The sequence below is a fragment of the Diadema setosum genome, chromosome 17 (assembly GCF_964275005.1).
Source record: "Diadema setosum chromosome 17, eeDiaSeto1, whole genome shotgun sequence".
Taxonomy (NCBI): domain Eukaryota; kingdom Metazoa; phylum Echinodermata; class Echinoidea; order Diadematoida; family Diadematidae; genus Diadema; species Diadema setosum.
Genome location: NC_092701.1, coordinates 2,225,969 through 2,231,968, shown reverse-complemented (window position 1 = coordinate 2,231,968; position 6,000 = coordinate 2,225,969). Strand labels below are relative to the sequence as shown.

The 6,000-nt window shown below is 35.1% G+C and overlaps 1 pseudogene; it reads left to right on the top strand.

Annotated features, from left to right (window-relative positions):
- Positions 1 to 302: 302 nt before the first annotated feature.
- Positions 303 to 2,800, top strand: LOC140240724 (uncharacterized; annotated as a pseudogene).
- The last annotated feature ends 3,200 nt before the right edge of the window (positions 2,801 to 6,000 follow it).

Sequence of the window (6,000 nt, the reverse complement as noted above, 5' to 3'; positions counted from 1 at the left end):
TAAAAAAATGTCTCTCGGATTTGATCCATCCAGATCAATCTGGTTTTTTAAAAGGAAGGAATATTGGAAATAACATTCCCTTAATTATTGATATAATAGAATATACAGATTTAAAGCAAATTCCTGGAGCAATTCTTCTCCTTGATATTCAGAAAGCTTTTGACAGTGTTTCGCATGATTACTTGTATCGGGTAATGAGAAAGTTTAAGTTTAGTGATAAATTTATTGATTGGATAAAGGTATTTTACTCAGGTAGGAAAAGCTATGTTTCAAATTATGGACATTTGACTTCACCAATAAATATGGAACGAGGTATTTTCCAAGGGTGTCCTATATCCCCATACCTGTTTTTGTTGGTTATCGAGTCTATGGCTCTTGCTATTAGACAAAACCTAAATATTAAAGGTATCCCAGTGGGCGAAAATGATTTGAAAATTTCTTTGCTAGCAGATGACTCTACTTGTTTCATTGACGGTTCACAAAACTCGTTTAAATCACTTTTTGATACTATTGGTTCATTTTCTGAGAGTTCTGGCTGTAAGCTTAACATCTCTAAATCAGAAGCAATTTGGATTGGTTCTTTAAAGGGTTCTCAAAAATTTCCATTTTCGGAGAAAGGTCTTAAATGGAATAAGTCTACTTTTAAAACTCTGGGTATTCATTTTTCTTTGAACATAAGTATTCTGTATGATCTTAACCACAAGACAAAGCTTAAATCCATTGAAAATATTTTGAATTGTTGGCGTGTAAGAAATTTATCTCTGGTCGGGAAGATCTGTGTTATAAAGACCCTATTGCTGCCTCAACTTCTGTATTATTTTTAGGTATTATGTATAAAAATACCAAAGAAATTTTTAGACAAATAAACACAATACTATATAAATTTATATGGAGTGGTGGAAGTGATAGGGTCAAAAGACACCTCTTGTGTAATGATTACTCTTTGGGTGGTTTAAAAATGATTGATCCATACATGTTTTCTATTGCACAAAAAATGACATGGGTCAAAATGCTTCTTGATGATAACTATCAAAGTATATGGAAATTTATTGAATTATGTATTTTAGATGATTTTAGTGGTAGAAAAGATATATGTGACCCGCTACAACAAAATGATCCTAAAGTCGGGTGAGGTCGATTATTTGAAAATTGCATGACACAATTTCCTAATCTTTCTGCTTTAAATTGATATATAACACGTCTTATAAAAATAATCGGCTGCGGAGATATCGATGTTTAAATGAGAGCATATCAAGACGTCTGGGAAATCACTGTTTCGAGAAAAGCGCCCTAAAAGTTCTCCTTGCGACGCAATCACAATCAAGAGACACGCAAGTCAGTATTCATCTCCGGACAATAGAAGTTAAGCCCTAGCGACCTCCGAAATGCTCAGGCATAGCGCAACCCGCCCGCACGCACTAGTCGACTGGGCAGTGTGCGAGCTTCACGCTTCGGTTAGCGGCAAGCAGCAAGCTGACCAATGAGATCACTCTGGTCGTTGTTAGGGGCGGAGCCTATGTGTGGCGCTCAATCCAAATGTTCGAACCAGTTTCTGTTTCGTTGAAACGCCAAAAAACATGGCCCAGAAAAACGCTATTTTTTGGTCTTTCCTTTCATCATTTTGCTTCAAAATTTCGACAGATGATAGAAGACATGTCAGACTCTAATAATATGTCAAATTCAGAAAATCGTAAGTTTTGACCAATTTTGATGCTCTAACTTCAAACTCGATTTTTACGGCTTCGACCGTGCGCGACTTTAGGACCATTTTGTTGTAGCGGGTCACATATTGTGGAAAGCACATCCCCCCTGCATGTATTTTGAACAAATTAGGCTCAAGTCAATTAGCCGAATCTCTTCAAACATGGTACATTTTTAGAGAAAAAATTGTTAAAGATGAATTTAATACAGCTTTTTCTGCAATTGGTTCTTGTCAATGCATTTGGTTTAACAGAAGTATTCGTTCAAAATCCAAACAATACTTCTTGTATGAAGATTGGTTAGACAAAGGTATTGTCTTTATAAGTGATCTACTCAACCCTCCCCATCCAGGTTATAAATTATTTGAAGAACTGATTTTGGATTACGATATTAGCAAAAAGGACAGGCGGAAATACAATTTTTTATTGAAAAATATTCCAAAAGATTGGTTTGTTTCCTCTGATTTAACTCCAGACAAAATATTTGAGGAAATTAAAGCAAAACTTTTAAAGACTCAAAAAATCCAAAGTTCGCTTACAGTATAATACAAGAAACATGTTATCCAGAAAGACAGACTGTATTTTGGAGTGACCTCCAAGAGTCCGAAGAAATCAATTGGGAAAAGGTTCATGTGAACAACTTTTTATGTACCATAAATACACGTATTCGATCTTTTTATTTTAAGCTATTTCACAGAGCTATAGGTTTGAATAACTTTCTATATAAAATTAAAAGAAAAGATTCTCCCAATTGCTCATTTTGTAAGAATGCCCCTGAAACCTATATTCATATTTTTGTTCAATGTCCTTCAGTTCAACCCATTTGGGAGGACACTCTTAAAGCTATCTCTCAGAAAATCAATAAGCCACTAAATGTTTCATTATTTGAACAAATGTTTGGTTTTGATTCTGATAAATTTTTGACATATCTTTTTCTTTTACTTAAATATTATGTTTATATTTGTAAATTTCAAAATAAACCACCAAGCTTTAAAGGTTATAAATCGTATGTCACAGCCAACAAGGAGCATGAGTATAATATTGCTAAAAGAAATAACAAACTTTCGATTCATTTCAGGAAATGGAGATTTGATCTGTAAATAGTATTTCTAGTTTTGCAGACGACATCTCACATTGGTCTGTATGAGTAGTTTTAACCTTGGCATGTTTTGATGGTATACAATGTGTATGTATTTTACATGTTTTTGCAGAATCAGCCATAATTTTGTATTATGTATAATTCAAAATTATGGCTGATGGTTATGGTTTGCTTGGGACATCTCTCGTAATCCTACATTATTTTGCTTTAAGATGATTTGTGAAAATGGGTGACAACTGCTATTTGTGAAATACTTGGAATGGCTGCTTTTTTTGTTTTGTTTTGTTTTGTATTATTTCTATTTTTATTTTTATTTTTTGCTTTGATTGTTTTAATGTTATATATGATTTGTTTTTGAAAATCAATAAAAAAAGGAATATTCTATCCATGCTCTTGAAAGGGAATTTCAGACTGTTTTCATAATTTCACATCATGCAGTACCTAAATCAATGAAGCCATAATATAGATTTGTGGAATTTATTGTGGTGCTTGAGCAGATAAACCAATACTCTAAAAAACCCAAAGGAAATTACACTGAACAAGGATGATGACATAAAAGGCTCACATATTCTAGTAAGAATGTAGCAATGTAATCCAGTACAGTGCATTTCCGTTATAACGAACATGGTTATAACAAAATTCCCGTTACAATAGAGTAAAAATTTAGGCCCCACCATTATATGCTTTACGGTTTTTAATGTTTGTTTGTTCGGATATAACAAAATTTCGATTTAATGAAAGAAAACTGCTGGTCCCAAGGACTTCTTTATAATGAGAGTGGAGTCTATGGTACCACTTTGCCTGTAACTTCACATGTGTAGACTGTATGCTTTCTTCTTTTCTTTTGCTTCCTTGGCTATGCCATCAACCTTGTTTATTGTGATTTCTTGAATTTTGAAAATATTCTTATTCCTCATCGCAATCACTATTACTTCTAAGACCATCTGTCTATCATAACCAATTTGTAGATTTGCTCAAATGTCAAAGTCTAAAACAATCTAAAAGAGTAGTACACGTGTAGTCAAATTAAGAAAGGGAGAGGCCAAAAGGGCATTGATACAGGCATTTGCTAGTATTGGAACCATATCATAATAATTGTAGTACATCTGTACTACACAATGTGTATACACCTTTTAGCAACCATTATTACAAAAATAAAACCACTACATGCAACTACCAGTAGTTATCATATTTCAACACTATGATACTCAACTCTGTGGGGGTTACATGTTAGCTCTTCAGTGCTAGCAGGCTATTGCAGTTCATTTCAATATCTTCAAAGATGCAGAAGAGCTGATCTGAGACTGCCTCGAGTCTGTGTATATACAGAAGATAATGTATTCAAGCTTGCTTTTATACTTTTCTTCTCCAAAGTGTAGTACAGGGAGGAATTCATGTATAATGCTCAATGCTGATTGCATCTTGGCACAGATCTTGCCCTTATTACATGTACTGTATCTGTCATGCTGCACTAAATTTGCACAAAGGGTGGACCTTTATTATTTTCATCTCGACTTGCAACTTAAATATTGGCGTGACTTCTATAGCTAACTCCTTGCTATTGACAGTTCAGGTTATATCCATCTCAAGTAACAGTAAATTAAAGTAACCCTAGGCCTAGCTAGAGTACTTAGTACTAGTCTATTACAGTTACACTGTAAGAACCTAGTCTAATTTATACAACTCATCAACCCCCTAGTCACTGAGAGATCCCCCCCCCCCCAAGGTGGTGCTTGTTGTCGATTCCTAGAGACACCCCCAGGGAAATTGGTTAAGATTTTGATCGCCTATACAGGCTTTTGGAAGACAAGGTTTTGGAAGGGAAGCTAGGAAAATTACCCTCTAAATGAATGAAGAGTGCCGAGTTGAAGAGCGTACACAATTTCATCACCTGCATGGACAGGAATGATTTAGGAACTTTCTCATGCTGAGTACTACAGAGAAGATGTACTTCCTGCAGCACTTTTCTTCTCTCAGGATCCAGCTTAGGATTTGTACAGATGGACACGTCTAATAAAGAAAAAAAAATGATACTGAAATAAGTTGTGTGTTAAGTTGCGTATTTTGGAGAGAACTAGATAAACATGCCTCGTAATATTTTAAAATATCTGATAATTCTTCGAATTCTGTGATTATGTAAAGTGTATATTGGGGTTGCCTAGTTGAAAATGTTCAGGAAATCTGGAAATGGGGGTAATTTTAAGCACGATTTTCGGGACCATTTTGGATTTCTAGCAGAGGTTAAACAATTTATTAGTTCTTTTGTGCTTTGAAATCCATGAATACATGTTCTTTTGAGTTCCATATGCTTCAAAACATGTATTTTGGCATTTAGATATTGTATTCTGGTTGTGTACTTTCAAAGGTATGGGAAACACAATAAGAATTGTGGCCAGGTCGGTTTTCAAGAAGACCCCAAATATTTTGATTGGTAGCTTTGTGTTTCAAAATCTGTGAATAAGCTTATTAAGGCAGCAATTTTGGACCACATCTTGAATTTTCGATAATGCTCAAGAGGATTTATGAGGGCTTTAGGTATGTTAATATAGACCCATTTCCGGACCTATTCTCAAAAAGAAATCATGTTGTTATTAAAGTATATCTTGGTTTAAGCCTGCTAGTAATTTGGCCTGATGCTTTCAGCCTACAAGGGGAGACTTAACCCGTACAGATGCTATACTTTATAGGAAACATGCTCTTGACCTTATCTCTGATGTGTAGGGCAGTTTTATGTCTGAAGGTTACTGTCAATTCCTTGTCTGTGAATATTAGTGTTCTGACATCCATTACACTCTATCTTTGGCACTGTCCTTTTCTTTCGATAGTTCTTGAACACTTTTGCCCGGGGTTTTCCTCTCGTGCAGTAAATGCCCATTTCCTGCATTTTGTAAATAACTGTGTTGATTAAAAACTTGAGGAGAGCAAAGAAAATCAGAAAATTTTATGATCCATTCCTGACTGTCAAAACAGTCGGGGTAAACAAACATGATTCTCACAGCTTCGCTTAATTTGAAGATACCGTACACTATAATACCTATTTTTGTGCTGAAATCAGCAATTGTTCTAGTCCAGCTACTTAATTCTGGCATGTGCACTTCAGCTTTGTTTTAACACATTTGCACAAGAGCAGGCATGTAGGCAGGTGCACTTCACATCCAGGTGGAAAACATCGTTGGCAAGGGGCAGCGTGGTCCAAACGGG